The sequence below is a fragment of the Taudactylus pleione genome, unplaced genomic scaffold (genome assembly GCF_031769625.1).
Source record: "Taudactylus pleione unplaced genomic scaffold, aTauple2 ptg000336l, whole genome shotgun sequence".
In the NCBI taxonomy this organism is placed as follows: Eukaryota; Metazoa; Chordata; class Amphibia; order Anura; family Myobatrachidae; genus Taudactylus; species Taudactylus pleione.
In genome coordinates, this window is record NW_028284737.1 from 2396593 (window position 1) to 2414134 (window position 17542).

Genomic DNA, 17542 nt, shown 5'->3' on the forward strand with positions numbered 1-17542 from the left:
GATGGAACTAACCTAAGCTTACAGAAATGTGTTCATCTTACAGATTGTCGAAGCCAGATGATTGGCTGAGATCAGATCTTTAAAAATATCTGAAGACGCCATGTTCGCATTGTCTGCACGACGCCATCTGGCGTAGTCAGTATAATAGCATTGTGCAAAGCGCTATTTTAGCGTTGTGTACATCTACCATGTTACTGCACACTGTTAAAGTCTCTACATAATAAATGCGCACAAATACACATATATTTGAAGGCTTTATATATTCAGTGCTGACAGACAAGTCTTGTTGACATGTCTGGGACTAGTAATTGGAATACACAAAGATACTGTGAGGTACAGACGAGTGTTTTAACTGAACCATTGTCTTTAAGTCTGACTATCATTGTATGCCTAAACGAACTTACATTTACACTTCCAAGTAGGCTGGAGAGGCCTTTGATTACATTGTGATTCCATCAAGTGTCTGCTTGCCATCTCTGATAACTTAGTTCAGACAGAAGTAATAATAAAACCAGTTACTGTTTACAGCTATATATATGTATATTAATATATATATATACTTAAACGATCGCATGTGTATCCACAATGAGTGATACATATACACAGTTGCTATTGTAAATAAAAACACACAGTGCATGTTTTGCGCTATACACAACCCCTGCATACAGCGCACCTTCATTGCCTTTGCGCTAATTGTGCTAGATGAAAGCATGTAACTTTCTTTTATTACAATAAGAACTTTTGTGCGTTGGAAACACATTTATGGTTGGACAGCGATCATTTTTCTTTAGCGATATAAGGATGGGGGCTCGCAGTTGATATCATGCCATCCTGATTCGCACGATGGCAAACGTACCTCGATTCTGCAAAAAATGGGTGGAAAGGTGTCATAAGCGGGCAAGAATGCACTGTGTTCAAAATCCTGCTACCATTCAGTGTTGTGGAATCGATGTCCTTTATTGTGTGATCTTAAAAGGGGCGCTGATTAGGAATCTGGGGACAAGAGAGAAAGGATTGTCTGTCCGTGTTTTGTGTGTTAGTCACATTATTGTGTATGCGACTAGTCGCAAAATAGTGTCATTTTTATTTCTGCGCTCTTGTGCATCAGTCGCATTATTGTGTATGCGACAAGGCGCACAATAGCGTATACATGTTTCCGGTATTGCTGCCATGTGTTCAAACAAATTGTTTAAGATTGCATTGTTGTATTGATAGTGTGATTACATTGTTTAAGGTCTCTTAATCATACTGCCATATCTGAGAAAAAGTTTAAATTCTTTTCTGCGCAGAAAAGGTGCATGATAGACGTATATCTATGGTGAGAATAGGTGTACTGTGTGTTCCCTATTTACTGGGGGTACTGTGTGTTCCCTGGAGCTAGGCGTACTGTGTGTTTCCTGGGGTACAGAAAAGCAGGTGTATTGCATATAAAGGAGTACTGTGTGTTTCCTACTGATAGGGGTACTTTGTGTTCCCTAGAGGTGAATCGGCTCTCAGTGTGATCGCAGAATTCATTGATCAGTTAGGTTCTTTGGGCATTGTGATTGAACCACACGGTCAGGGCAGATCATGAATGTGAACTAAGTTGTGGTGGAGGAAATCACTGCCAAGCAGTGGAAAGTACTCAAAGAGGGATTTTCTTTTTTTTACAGGGTACTGTGTGTTCCCGCAGGGTAGGAGGTACTTTGTGTTCCCTATCCTGAAGGCAGGATATTGTATAGGCGGCATTCTGCTTCTTGTTGTGTAGGTTAATTGTAATGATTAGAGAGTTGGTTGTACACAGCAGGTGAAGTTGAGTGGACGCGGCTTATGAAATTTCATCCAGCGGTCCACATACTAGCGAAAAGTGCTTTGCGTTTTCCCAGATGGGTGCCAGGCTGTCGCTGGGTAGGGTGGATGATGCGCTGCTTGTGGAAGTGCTGACAGGATCGGCACAGCATATAATGCATACTAAGTACGGAGCATATGCAACTGCGCACTGTAACGTATGGATTAAGATGACAAGAATGTGTGTGAAACCTTTTCCTTAAATTGGCAGTTTTGATGAGGAAATATTGAACTATGTTAGAGATAGCATCTGCGTGGTGTAATCTCTGAAGAAAAGAGTAGAATATAACGATTGCTTGAAACTGTGGCAGCATGAGGGGAACAAGTGGCATAGCGGTGTGCACACGGCGCAAAATAGCGTCGCGCTCACGACGCAAGGGAGCACGCACGCAACGCAAAGTAGCATTGTGTGCGTGCCACAAGGGAATGCATAAGCAACGGCATGGTAGCATTACCAAAAGTAGCGCAGGCGCACCCCCACCGCCCTACGCGGTGGGAGGTGGAGATACAGCCCATACCAAAAATTAACTTTTACCCGCTCCTGAATAATTATAAGGAAAATGTTCATGAAGCAGATGATGAACCTGTTGTAATGTCAGCCATTTCTCATGCAGTGGAATTGTTAGATGTTCCTCCACCGCAGGTACAGGAAGTGGCCTCACCAATAGTAGTAGAAGAAGTGCTACCACCTGCAGAAACCATAGCGGAAACTGATGTAAATAATATCATACGTTGCAGTAATAGACAGAACCCCCCAAGTACCAAGGCCAAAGGTAACGGTGTGGTAGGCATGCTTCTAGTCCGGACAATAACAGTTCCCAAAGGGAATCCGGACACAGGTGGTGTAGTGCCTACAAGGGAGGTAGCAATGCATTGTCCATGGACGAGAGTGGATCTACATTCCATAATGACAGATTTCCCTGACCCTAGAAAAGAGTTAGCAAAGTGCCAGAGATTTATAAAAGCTTTAGGTAATGCTCGCGAGCCAACCAACAAAGATTGGCGAGTGGTATTACGGGCATGTCTTCCACACAATACTGACATGAAAAAGTTTATCATGGCTTGTGTATTGGATGGAGATAGTCCCTTAACTAATGAAAGTAATCAGGATAACGTAACCCGCATAATCACCCAATTGGCCGTATATTTTCCAGTGGTAGTTAACTGGAGTAAAATTTTTACAATTAAACAGAAGGAGAGTGAGTCTGCAGAAGATTATTTCACCAGAGCACTGCAGACTATTACCCAGTACACTGGGATAGAGGACATAAAAGATAGCATACACCACAGGGAAATGGTCATCACGGTACTTATGGATGGTTTTAAAGACAATCTAAAGACCAGGGTTCAAACCTCACATCCTGGGTGGAGGGGAATTACGGTAGACACCCTCAGGGAAACTGCTATTGAACATGACAAAAACATCCACAAGAAGTGTGAAACACAGAGTGAGAAGCTAATGGCTGTTAGCATTCAAGCTCTTGAAACAATGCATCTACAGCCACCAGACACCTACTCACCTGCTCAGCTACAAGTTCTCAATACATATCATCCTGCGCAGTCACAAATTACACAGCCATACCACACATATCACACTCGGCAACAAAACATATCAACATACCTTGCCTCAGAACACATTCCATATACAGCCACAACCCCCATATCCACATCCCCAGCCATTTTCTCTCCACACTCCCCAATCCACACAACAACAACCTTTCAAACCATACCCACCACGAAAGTGTTATAACTGCAACCAGAGGGGACACTTAATGAGGGACTGTAAAGCAAGGAAACAGGGACCATTTAATCAGGGAATTCCAAACCATCCCCAGAATGCAGGAAACTTTCAGCAATCGCCTGCTCACATAGTGGCAGTAAATGCTTTATTGGAGCAGGACAGTCTGCTCTAGGGGTCAGGTCACACCTGTAGTCTACAGCCAGTCAGGTTAACTGGGAGTACTAGAGAAGAACCTGTAATGATGGTTGATGTAGCTGGTACTAAACATACTTTTCTTGTAGACACAGGGGCGACCAGATCAGTGTTAAAATCTCCATCCAATTTACAAGTGACCTGCAAGACAGTATCAGCAATGGGGGTAATGGGTAAAGTGCAGCATTACCCTTTAACCAAATCTGCAGAGGTTACTATCGGGCCATTGCATACCAGGCATTCCTTTCTCCTGGCAGCGGCGGATCCTACTAATCTTCTGGGAAGGGATTTGTTGTGTAAAATGGGATGTGTCATTTATTGTACCCCTGATGGTATATTTTTAGAAATCCCAGAGAGAGTTGCGCACGGGGTAAGGTATATATTGGACACCTGACAGAGGTTAATGGTTCAGTCTACCATCCTAGAGCAAAGTCCATCACAGGTAAAGGAGATGTTATCTCAGATACCGGGTTCCCTTTGGACCAAAGATGGACAGGACACTGGATTAATGGCAAATGTAGCTCCTGTAATGATCAACTTAAAGGTGGGAAGACAGGCTCCAAAAATCCCTCAGTACCCTTTAAAACCAAAGGTGAAGTTAGGGGTGTATCCCATAATTGAGAGGTTGCTCCAGCAGGGGATTTTAGTCCGTACAGCTAGTGTAGCCAACAGTCCCATCTTTCCTGTGAAGAAGAGTGGTAGGAGGGGTTATAGGCTAGTACAGGACCTTAGAGAGGTTAATAAGGTAGTAGAGAGCCAGTTCCCTGTAGTGCCAAATCCAGCTGTCATTCTCATGCAGATCCCACCAAATGCAAACCATTTTACTGTCATTGACCTCTGTTCTGCTTTCTCTGTCCCTCTTCATCCTGACTGTCAGTATTTATTCGCCTTCACATACAAGGGGGTACAATACACATGGACACGGTTGCCCCAGGGCTTCATAGACAGCGCCAGTATCTTCTCCCAGGCCTTACACGACTGTTTACAATCTTTTCAACCTGCCAATGGATTTGTTTTAATCCAATATGTAGACAATTTATTGTTGTGTTTTGATTAGTTTATGTCATGTTTAAATGATACTAAACTACTGTTGCTTCATCTCTCACAGACAGGACACAAGGTTGCTAAGGACAAATTACAGCCATGCCAGTCCAGGGTTAAATACATGGGACATTGCCTAACCCAGGGACTACGACATCTGACTACTGACAGAATACAGGCCATACAGACCATGACACTGCCGCAGAACCAACAGCAAATCTGTACCTTCTTGGGCATGTGTGGATACTGCAGATTGTGGATCCCAGGTTTTTCTATTTTGGCCTTACCTTTGCAGGAACTGGTGTCATCCTCAAAGCCCGACCGTGTCACACACACTGAGGAAACAGAGCAGGCTTTCCTTAATCTTAAGGATAGTCTGACAAGAGCACCTGCATTGGGAATACCAGATTACAAAAAACCTTTTGATTTATATTGTATGGAGGCTAATGGTTGTGCAGCAGGTGTCCTCACACAAAAACATGGTGATGCCAGTAGACCCGTAGCATACTACAGTGCACAATTGGACACTGTGGCAAGATCACTCCCAACGTGTTTAAGAAGTGTAGCAGCGACTGCTCTTTTGGTCAGTAAGAGTGAGGATGTAGTATTAGGCCATGATATGACTGTTTATACACCCATGCTGTATCTGTTTTGCTGAATTCTGCCCAAACCAGACATGTTTCCTTAGCTAGGTTCACGAAATGGGAACTAGCTCTAATAGCACCTGCAAATATCACCATTAAATGGTGCAGTACGTTAAACCCAGCAACGTATTTACCATATGTGCCTCAGGATGCACAAAGGGTGGAGAGAGGTGAGTCACTGGTGGAAGGTGAGTTCTGCAGGTATACTGATGCACATGATTGTATGGAATATTTGAATCAGACCTTTACTGCAAGACCTGACGTGATACACCTTTAGAAAATGTAGATGTGACATTTTACACGGATGGGAGTTGTCATAGACAGACTGACACTGGAGAGTTATGTACAGGTTATGCTGTTGTAAATGACGAGGACATTATAGAAGCCGAACCCCTTGGTCCACCTCACTTGAACCAAGTGGCTGAACTAGTGGCATTAAGAAGAGCGTGTGAACTGGCAGAAGGAAAGTCAGCTAATATCTACACTGACTCCAGTTATGCCTTCGGGGTAGTGCATGATTTTGGAGCTCTTTGGCATCTGAGAAATTTTATGACAGCAGCAGGCACACCAGTAGCACACTCATACCACATAAAAGGACTGTTGACAGCAATTCAAAAACCAAAGGCAGTAGCCGTCATTAAGTGTAAAGCCCATACATGTGAGGATGATCCGGTGTCACTGGGCAATAACAGGGCAGACGAAGCTGCCAAATGGGCAGCAGGTATAAGAGTGAACATGCCAATGAATGAAATGATGATGTTTCAAACTATTGATATATACAGAAATTAATTGAGATGCAAAATTTGTGTTCCATTCAGGAAAAGGCAGTCTGGAGATCCAAGAGATGTGGGCAAGAGTCCTCTGGACTCTGGAGAGGCAGCGCACAGTCTGACTCACCTGGGAAAGCAAAGTATGTGCAAGTTGGTCAGGGCGTATTGGTGTGCACCAGGTTTCTCTTCCCAAGCTGAAAAGAGGGCAATGTCCTGCTTGACATGTTTGAGGAAGAACGTTGGAAAAACAATACCAACCAAGCCATCTCACATCCCTCCGACAGATGGACATTTTCAGGTAATACAAATTGATTTCATCCACTTACCACCCTGCAGGAATCTCAAGTATGTATTAGATTGTACAGATGTGTTTTCTAATTGGGTTGAGGCATATCCAGCTGCCACGAATACTGCTGCGTTGATTGCTAAAAAGATTGTTCAGGAATTTGTATGCAGGTACGGTATCCCTAGAATCATAGAAAGTGATAGGGGTACTAATTTCACAGGAGATGTCTTCCAGAACATGTGTAAGTTGATGGGTATTAATAGTAGACTTCACACCCTTACCGACCGCAAGCCAGCGCCAAGGTGGAGAGGATGAGCGGTACTATTAAAAATAAACTGAGTAAGATCATGGCAGAAACTGGACTAGGATGGCCAGAAGCCTTACCGCTAGTTCTTCATAGCATCATGACAACTTATAGACCCCTTCTTAATTTGTCCCCCTTTGAGATACCATTTGGGAGACAACCTCATTTGATTATAAGTCCACAGGAAGATTTGAAGAATAACAACGAGGTTACTGTAAGGTATCTTATAACAATGAGTAAATAGTTGAAGCAGCAGAAACTGAAATTGTTGTCACCTGATATGCCAGAAACAAACTGTCATGATGTTGAACCTGGAGAATTTGTTATGATCAGAAATTTCTTACATTCAGGTTGTCTGAGATTGGTGGGAAGGTCCGTATCAAGTGTTGCTGACAAGTATGACATCCTTGAAAGTGGTAGAGAGGTCAACCATCCAGTGGAGATTCAAGGCGGAGTCGAGGCAGATAACATGGACCTGTCAATTGCGAGCTTGTTCCTGAAGAGTTAAAGACTGCAGTGAGATACCTAAGCTAGGGGAATTTATAGCCCATTATTCCAGCAATGGAATGGCGGGCTGTGGTTGCGTTCCTATTTTCTTCCAGAATTCTCATCAACCTTGTTTTGTTCGGGATGTCCTGTTTCTGTAATGGTGGAGGGAGAGGTCAATGATGATATCGATGGAGTGGAGTCAGAAGAAGGAGCAATACAGTCACAAGGGCGGTATCTGACCAAACTCAGTACAGTAATTGCTAAGAGATTTGTTAGCCTGGAAACTCGGAGACAGTGTGAAGGTTTATCGTCTGAGGAATATTGAATTTGAGAGTTTTGTGGGTCCCTAGTTGATGAAAGATGCACTCAATGGTGCCAACCTAAGTATAACCAGTATTGGGGTGAGTAGCCTTTAGAGTATTATCATACCATGGTGGGCAAAGTTTTAAACCAGACTGACTGTTGGGTGTGCTCTCACGTGCCTCAGGGACAACATAATGTAGGGTTAGTGCCATTTCCATTAAATGTCTGTGAGGTTTTAGAATTGCAACAAGGGAAGACGCTGGATGGAAAATTTCTTATGTCTAAACCACCTCATTTTAAACTCCCCCAGTACCAAGTAGATAGATCACTTTTGTGTTTGAACACCACCAACTTCAACAAACCAGGAAGTTGGGAGGTGACTGGGAATAACCAGACGAGGACCTTCTCACTAGGGGCTGATAATGAACCTATAAATTTTGAACTTTTACGCACAATTAGATTAAGTGGGAGACACTTCCAGTATTGGTATACACGTAGTGACATCAAAGAAATGGTAGGGTACCAGAAGGGTACTGTGCCAGGGTTATACAACCAGAAATGTGTGTTAGTCAGATGGGAGAACCTGAGAAAGAATCATTTGCTAGGGAAATGTGTTTAATGATTATGATGCATTCTACTCCTTATGTTCTCTCCGATGATGTGTATTTTATATGTGGAAGGAAAGCGTATAAGTGGCTCTCTCCGAGTTCAGAAGGTTTATGCTACATGGGAAGGGTACTCCCAGAGGTTATGACCCTTACACACGGTGAAATGCTTGGTATTCATAAAAACACATCATCACCATATCTTCACACACAGTATGAACACAGCGACAAAAGAAACATGATACCTGGTGATGTACATAAAGCCACACAGTTGATTAGTGAAACAACTGGCTTTCAAGTTTTAGTAGCATTGGATCCCACCAGGATCTCTCGGGGTACTTTCAATTTTAGATACATCCAAGACCTTGCTAAATTAATGGATAATATCACTTAGATGTATGATGACACATTTAGGTACACAGGTAAGGAGTTACAGGCCTACAAGAAAGAACTTGTGCAACATAGACTAGTATTAAATTATTTAACAGCTGTCACTGGAGGGTACTGTGTGACTTTAGCCACCCAATTTGGTGTAAAGTGTTGCACGTACATCACAAATAACACTAGTGACCCCAAGGAAGTGATAGACTGGACAATGGATGAAATTCTGCAGCTGAAATGGGAATTTTGAAAGAACCATAATGCTTCAATGGCTGAAGAGTGTTTCTCTTGGTTGAACCCTGTAAAATGGTTCTCTGGTCTAGGAGAGTGGGTCCAGGAAATGATTGCTAGTGTAGGTAAACTCCTGATCCTCATATTGGTTGTCATCTTAGTAATTGGCTTATGTGTCAGATGTGTTCCTGCTGTGTTGAAGTGTGGAAAATGTAATGCTAAAGTAAACCGGGAGAATGAAATTATGATGGTGGTTAGTAGTAATAGTGTGCATACTAAGGTAAATGAAGAACTGCATTACAATCCTGAACTAGAATGTACCATCAGATGATGTATAGATTTAGCCATGCATGAAATGTATTATTAAATGTTATTTTAAAAATCCTAAATAATGTAAGTCCCTATCCCCTTCAAGACTTCCTTTATAGGTTAGGTGCATCCCCACAACTTTCCCATGATCTTCTAAGATCCGCGGTGTGTGTATAAGGGTAGTTTTATGTCCCTCCCAGGGACACATTATTGATGGTTTAAAGACCAAATTGTGCCATCCTCTAATATAACTTTAAATAATATTTCATAGTGTATGACTGAATAAATTTAAGACCAGAGTGTGATAGCGTATTGTTTGCTATCAAAGGGTGGACTGTCGAAGCTGGATGATTGGCTGAGTTCAGATCTTTAACAATATCTGAAGACGCCATGTTTGCGTTGTCAGTATAATATCATTGTGCGCTGTGCTATTTTAGCGTTGTGTACATCTGCTGTGTTACTGCACACTGTTAAAGTCTCTACATAATAAATGCACACGAATACACACATATATTTAAAGACTTTATATATTCAGTGCTGACAGACAAGTCTTGTGGACATGTCTGGGACTAGTAATTGGAATACACAAAGATACTGTGAGGTACAGACGAGTGTTTTAACTGAACCATTGTCTTTAAGTCTGAGTATCATTGTATGCCTAAACGAACTTGAATTTACATTTCTAAGTAGGCTGGAGAGGCCTTTGATTACATTGTGATTCCATCAAGTGTCTGCTGGCCATCTCTGATAACTTAGTTCAGACAGAAGTATTAATAAAACCAGTTACTGTTTAAAGCTATATATATATATATATATATATATATATATATATATACAGTATATATATATATATATATATATATATATACTTAAATGATCGCATGTGTATCCACAATGCGTGCACACATATACACAGTTGCTATTGTAGATAAAAACATACACACGTTTTGCGCTGTACACAACCCCTGCATACAGCACACCTTTTACGCTGCATGAAGGCACAACGCATACTTACATATAATCATAAATATACACGCACTCATAAAAGGATCCTCCACATTAAAGGCTTAATATTAAAGGTTATATTAGTGAATACTTATGTTGTGAAATGTAATGTATACAATATTTAAGGTACATAAGCTAGTAAACATATCATCTTTGGTACCATTCTAAAGCACTGTTTGTTTGCAGATTTCCGGTTCCACCCGCAAGGAAATGTAAATATCATGTTTATATCATATACAGTTTTCATGCTGTAAGGTGGATGTAACCACTGATTGCATTTAGTGGTTTACTAATATATTCTTTTATCACTTCAAGGGTTTTTTATTAATCATCTGTTACTTTGGTGGTCACATAATTTCTTGTCACTTCAACACTGTGACACTAGGTTTGGTATTTATTTATAATTAAAAGGTAAGACAGTTTAATATATCATCAACATGTTTAATATCAGGATAGTACTTATCCTCATATGGATCTGTAAGATGAACACATTTCTGTAAGCTTAGGTTAGTTCCATAAAAAAAAACCCTATTTGTGTAACTACCTTTGATGTTTCTTTATGTCTATCTATTGTATATGGGCCCTGATTCAGAGCCAGACGCTCTGACCAGAGCGCTCGCTCTGAATCAGGGCCCACCTCCATAATTATGGAGCGTCCTCCTGGACGCTCGTATAGCTGTGGGTCACCACCCACAGCATATACGAGCGTGCAGGATGATGGTCGCGATGGTCTTGACCATCGCGACCATCGCCACTGCGAGCCGAAGCCTGTGGTTGAGTTTCTCAACCGCAAGGCCCGGAGTGATTTTGGCTCTATCAGAGCCAAAATCACTCCCACTGACATCACTAGTGATGTCAGTGGGGCCGGCTTCTGATGGTAGGCGTTCCCTTGGGAACACCCCCGTCTGGGAGGCACGCCCCCGTCACGCCCACCAAAGGGGGCGTGCTGTCAATCAACATCGACAGCACGCCCCCTTTGATCAGACACAACGAGCGAAGGAAAGTCCTTCGCTCGTCACGTCTCGCGTATGCGCACGACGGAGCTCCCTCCGTCGTGCGCATGCGCAGTGCACACCATCGACCCACTTGCGAGCGGACAGCCGCTCGCGAGTGGGTCTGAATCAGGCCCATAATGTGATTGTTATTCACACATATTGACATTATTAGCAGGTACGAGAAGCATGATGTCACAGCGCAACTGTTACTTACCGGGTCTGGCGGCGCTGGAGTTCCGGGCAGCGGGCAGTGTGTCCCCGGCACCCGCTACCTGTGTGTGCGGGGTCCATGGAGGATTGCTGCGGCTCCCCCTGATGGGCGGCTGGTAAATTATAGGTGGCTGCAGCTCCTAGGAGCGCGCGTGCCGACCTGTAAGGAATTTAAAGGGCCATACACGTGTAGGGGTGACGTCACAGTAGGCGCCAGTTTCAACCTGCCTATTTAAGGAAGTTCCATTACCTTACTCCAGCGTTCCTTTGTATATCCTCTGAAAACGTTCCTGACCTTTGGCTTGCCTGTGACTCCGATTCTGCCTGATCCTTGGTACTGCGTTTATATCTGATTCTGACCTCGGCTATTCCGTGACCTGCTCTTGTCTGCTCCCTGGTACCGTATTGTCTGTTTGGTTCTGACCCGGTTTGTCGACTACGCTGAACATCCCCTACACTCCATCCAGTTTCCCAGCACCTGTATAGGGGTACCTATCCTGGGGGCCGCGACCTGATTGTCGGACACAGCCAAGTCCATACCTTCTTGCGAGGGTCCCTGGTGAAAACCACTGGCACATTAGACTCCGCGCCTCAGGAATAGGTCACATCAATTCCCTAAATACGGGCCGCATCCATAATCTACCCGAGAGTTAGCGACACATGATTTGTATATATATTTTCAGATATTTTTTACTTTTTTTCACACATATTGAAATTATTAGCAGGTACGAGAAATATGACCAATTTAAATATTTATGCTTCACTTTAGCATTTTTTATCATTATTTATTTATTACTTTGCTACTTCTTTTAGCATTGATTAAGTTTTAGTATTGGTATAATAATATATTAATATTTGCATTAACACTATTGGTATGGTATTGGATAATAGGTTTTTCACGTATATATTTTTTGTCAATATATTTTTTTATATTTTTTATTAATTTACAAATATTTCTATATGAATTTATATAATTATGGATAAATTTATGTGCAATACCGATAATGTAATTATTAACATGAATTTACCTGATTAGTGATATGCATTGAGGTCTCTCGGAGCTCCGTAGAGTTATATAAATATCTTTATAAAATCAAATGTATAAAGGATCCTTCAGCTTGTTTATTATGATTTTTGCTGAGACAGTGGCATGGAACAATAGAAAGGCTGACAGGCAACTCTGATTGGTTCTGTGAAGAGACAATCACAGGGAGGAACAGGGATTGGCTGCCTAACCTAGCCATCAACCATGATAGCGTTTTGATTGGCCAACAAGCACTTTATTAGGGGAAGCAGTTGGGAAGCCGACGGACGGAATCCCGACCGCCGGCTTCCCGACTGTCTAATCCCGGCAAGTGTCTAATGACAGGCGTCGAAATCCCGATGCCTGTCATTAGATCTACGCCAGGAGCCCGACACCCGACTTACCAATCAAAGGTAAGCTGGGCGCAGACAGCCGCGGGGGTGGAGGGTTAGGTTTAGGGCTCCCGGGGGGGATTTAGGATTAGGTACCCCCCTGGGAGGTTAGGGTTAGGCTAGGGAAAGGGGGTTTAGCTTAGGAACCCTCGGGGGGGGGAGGTTAGGATTCGGCACCCCCCCCGCGAATTAGGTTTAGGTGATGGGGAAGGGGGGTTAGGTTTAGGCACTTAGAGGGGGATTAGGGGAGGCACTTGGGGGGGGGTTAGGGTTAGGCACCCTTAAGGGAGGGTTAGGGGGGAATTAGATTAGCATACCTTAATGGACGATCGGGATTTCCACCTCTGTCGGCCGATCACTGTTGGGATTTGAACCGCCGGCCGCATAAATCATACCGATCCCCTTTATTAGATCTGTCAACCCAGGAGGCGGGTTGATTCTATGAGTAAGCACTAGATGGGAAACGTGTGTCAGGAGACATGCGGCACTCGCTATTTAGCATGTGCTATGTATTTATAGTAATGTGTTGAAACTACTATGACTCTGTGACAATAATAATATATATGGAGGGTGTCTGTTAGACATAGGGATGCTGCCCGATTCAGTCGACATATTTATTGTAAATTTGTACAGTCCGAGCCAAGAGTGCCCCATCAGGGAATAACTTTCTCTTTTTATTGTGTTTTTCCCTTAAGTGGTAAAAGATTTTTCACAAGACATAGGGTGACTTGCACCACTCGATTTATCATTTATCTTATTACGTGCCCATGTGGCTTATCCTATGTAGGAAAAACCTACGGGAACCTTACAGGAATGTATGGCCATGTACCGTTCGGCCATTCGTGCTGCGATGAGCAGTGGTACAAGTGACCAATCTGTGGCCCGGCATTTTCTATGTGCTGGCCACAATTTATCTACTATCAGGTATATCATCATTGATCATATTCCGAAATCTACTCAGGGGAGTAATAGAGTGTTAAAATTATTAAAATGTGAGGCTCACTGGATCTATCGTCTGGGGACACTTGAACCCAGAGGATTAAATGAGAACTTGGAGCTACATTACTTTGTGTAATATGTTGTTGTTTTTTCTAGAACCTTTATTGTTGAATGCCATTAGACTGATTAGTGAGCAGATTATTGTGATGTTCCGATTTTATGCCTTACGATATGTGTCCAGTAAGGTATCATTATACTGTGTATTTACACATGTACCTGCCCTTTATATATGTTATTAGTGTTATTGTATTTCTGTGTGTCATGGTACTAATATTTGTCTTTGCTACAAGATGTTCACTCTTTATGTATTTGTTGAAGTGGTTACCTCAGTGATGGGAGTAAGGAAATGACGTCTTCAGTGTGCGCCTAACCTCCAGACGCCGGGACTCGCTTCTGCACGTGGTGGTTGGTGGCGGTATAAGTAAGTGTATTCTTGTATTGTATGTTTTATACCATGATGATGGAGCAATAAAGAGGCTCCGGAACGTTGGTAACTTACCTGGTATCAGATATATTATTTACTCGAGTGCTGCTGTCTCTGGTTACATATATATACGGTATATATATATATATATTTGTGTGTGTATATAATACATGATCCAGAAATTCGGCACTCACTAATAACAATGATTACTTTACCCCGTTGCTGGCAAAAGTGTGTCAGAGGCAGAGACGCTGCACCTATAAAGTATTGTATAAGCGGCACTCAGAGGTTTCAATAATACACAACAACTGTCTTCCTGTGGTCAACGTTTCAATGTGAAAGCATTTATTATTTACTCGAGTGCCGCTGTCTCTGGTTGCATATTTTGGTTACCTCTCATGGGGGTCTCCTAAACAGAGGGCACTGGAAATTTTATTGATATTATATTTGGACTGCCGCCCTTTGGAACTGTATATATATATATATAGATAGATAGATAGATATATATATATATATATATATATATATATATATAGCTATATTCCATAGACAAAAAAAACCTTACGGTTTCACATGTCTCATTAAGGCTGTTTAGACATGATCTGAAAATTCACAAAACCTACTGAATTTCTGCCACTCAAACTCCAAATAGCAATGAAATTAAGATCATTAAGGCTGTTGCCTTAATGGATGTGTTAATGGATGGCGCAGGTGGAAGAGGGGACAGCACACAGGAGGTGGTTTGGTAGGTGCAGAGTGCGAGACGGTTGTAGTCGTGCGGGGTAGCGGCAGCAGCAGTGGTGCAGAGCAGTAGCAGCTGTGCAGTGCAAAGGGGGCATCAGTGGGTGACAGCGAGTTCACTGGTTGTGCACATGCACCTGAGAAAATAAAATCAATAAGTCACAGATGCACAAACGCAGCAGTGAGATCCATCTACGCATCTATGTTAAAAATTTAATTTGTAAAATAAAAAAAGGTGCCCCCCCAAAAAAACACAACCAGCACCAGGCTTTTAACAGCCAGTCCTGGTTGTTTTTAAATACAGGGGAAAAATTATGTAGGGGTCCCCTGTACTTAAGCACAACCACCACTGGGCTAATCAGAACCAGCCCTGGTTGCCAGAATACGGGGGACAAATGATGTAGCGGTCCCCCATATTCAAGGCAACCAGCACTGAGCTCTGACCCGGGCCTAGTTCTGGAAATACAGGGGGAAAAATGCATAGGGTCCTCCCATATTTACCAAAACCAGCACCTACCTTACATTTCTATGTATGTTTTAATAAAATTTTACCTTTCTACGGTGTGTGTTCTCTGTGGTTTTTTAATATTGCTTGTGCTGTGGAACTACAGGTACCAGCAGGCCCGTAATGCCCCGCATGCTGATACTTGTGGTTCTCCAAGTACCAGCATGCAGGAGAGGCTTGCTGGGAACTGTAGTTCCATAGCAAAAGGCAATATTTTAACTCTTTACTTGCACCACACTTTACACAATCAACCTGGCACCCATCAGCCTGGGCCTGGGGTGCCCTGGAGAGGGAGACCCTTTTGTTATGTTGTTATGTCAGATAATTGATTATCGATTTCTCATTTGTAATCCATAAAGTTCAGAATCACTATGGCCCTGCCTTTATCGGCAGGGCGTATGATTACATCATGATATTCACTTAGTTGTTTAAGTGCTATTCGTTCAATTTTTGACAAGTTTTGATGTTGAGTATGAGGTACTTGGTTGTATTTCGATACTGAATCATCCATGAGTCGCATGAAAGTCTGTAAAGAAGGATATGATGACTGTGGGTCGAAAGTTGAAGATAGATCTGTTCGTCCAAAATTTAGCAAGTGCCGGTGTTACTTCTTTTCTGTCATATACAGTATATGATTTTGATAATATTCCTGAAAATGTAGTTTGCGTGCAAAATGATGCATGTCATGCTTCCTGATTATGTCATTATGGGGGTTGGTTGGTATGAAGATGAGTCCTTTGCAAAGAACACATTCTTCCACCTCCGTAAGGGTTTTCGAGGATAGGTTAAAACTCGGTTTCCTTTTGGGCTTTCTGCCCTCCTTTGCCTCTGGTTTTGACGCCCCTGCGTGTGGGCGTCCTTTTGTTCCAGCATCTCCCTCTGTTTCCAAAGTGGACCTAAAGGGATCTCTCATGGATCTTGCACATCATCAGAGTCTCTCATAGTGAATTCACTGTCGCTATTCGAAGTGTGTGTGTCCCTTCTTTGATTTTCTCTTCTCCTTCGCCAACCCTGGCGAGATCTTTGCTGTCTGAAGCCATGAGTGTTGGAGTCACCCCTCATAAGCCAACGATACACCTTATTCTCTTCATAGTCATTGGTAACTGTAAGGTGTTTGTTCTTTTTGAATTTTATTGATTCATGCGATAATTATTACAGTGATTTGTTAATTTTTGGTTCCAATCTTGACTGACATCTTGTGCAAGGATAATTTTATGGGCACTTTCATAGGTTGAAATCTTGTCCCGAGTGATTTTTAATTCTCTGCCGGTCTCCTCAACTACTAGTAGCATGAGATCCATACTACACTTGTTGAGGATACCGATCCATTTCTTGCAAAATTTGGGGTTATATCACCCTATAGTGGGAGTGTTTCTCACTCTGAACCCTCGTGGGATCATATTCTCCCTGTAATACTATGAGAGTGATATTCCATGCAGCAGAAAATCAATCTCCTGTTTCTTGAGTTTCAACAAATAATGATAGATATCTTCCATATAATGGGGCATATTCAATTAGCCGCGAAAAGTAGGCTAAGTTTCGCCTGCCGGACTTTCCGCCTACATCGCGTGTTTTTGGAGAAAAGACTTCTTGTGTGCGTGGCTGCTTTTCGCCCTATTCAATTCCAAAGGACGTGAAAACTGCACCTGGCGAAACTCAAACAGGCGAAAAGTGCTGTCAGATTTGGGGAAATCACCCTGACACCCCCAAAAGAAGCACTAACATTGGGGATCACAATGAATGAATAGCCCTGCTGAAGGTATTTGGGGTACTTAAACGCTCTCATTAGCTTCTAATTAGCGTCTTTGCACAAGTGGTGAAGAATAGCATTTAGCAGTTTTTTGGGAGAAAATAACTAGTCCCAGCAAATTTGGGGTACATGAAAATGGGTGCAAGCATATTTTAAAGTTACTAATGTTAAGTTTTTAAAAAATGTAAAAAATCCACCTGCCGCAACCAGCTGCAATCTTAAAAATACCTGGGGCATACTTGGGGGCCCTCCTATTTTGCTAGTTTATAAGTTTGTGCCCCAACTTTGGACTTTTTTTCCCCCAAAATGAAAGTACTTTTTTCGGGTGTCCTTAAGTATTTTTAAAAAAAATTTTGACACAGTTTACCTTTGGG

General features: G+C 42.4%; 1 long non-coding RNA gene across 1 annotated transcript; it reads left to right on the top strand.

Annotated features, from left to right (window-relative positions):
• Positions 1–5962: 5962 nt before the first annotated feature.
• LOC148508862 (uncharacterized) lies at positions 5963–14246 on the top strand. Its single transcript, XR_015869527.1, has 3 exons — positions 5963–6513; positions 7156–7695; positions 14067–14246. It is a non-coding gene; the product is annotated as an uncharacterized LOC148508862 (long non-coding RNA).
• Positions 14247–17542: the final 3296 nt, after the last annotated feature.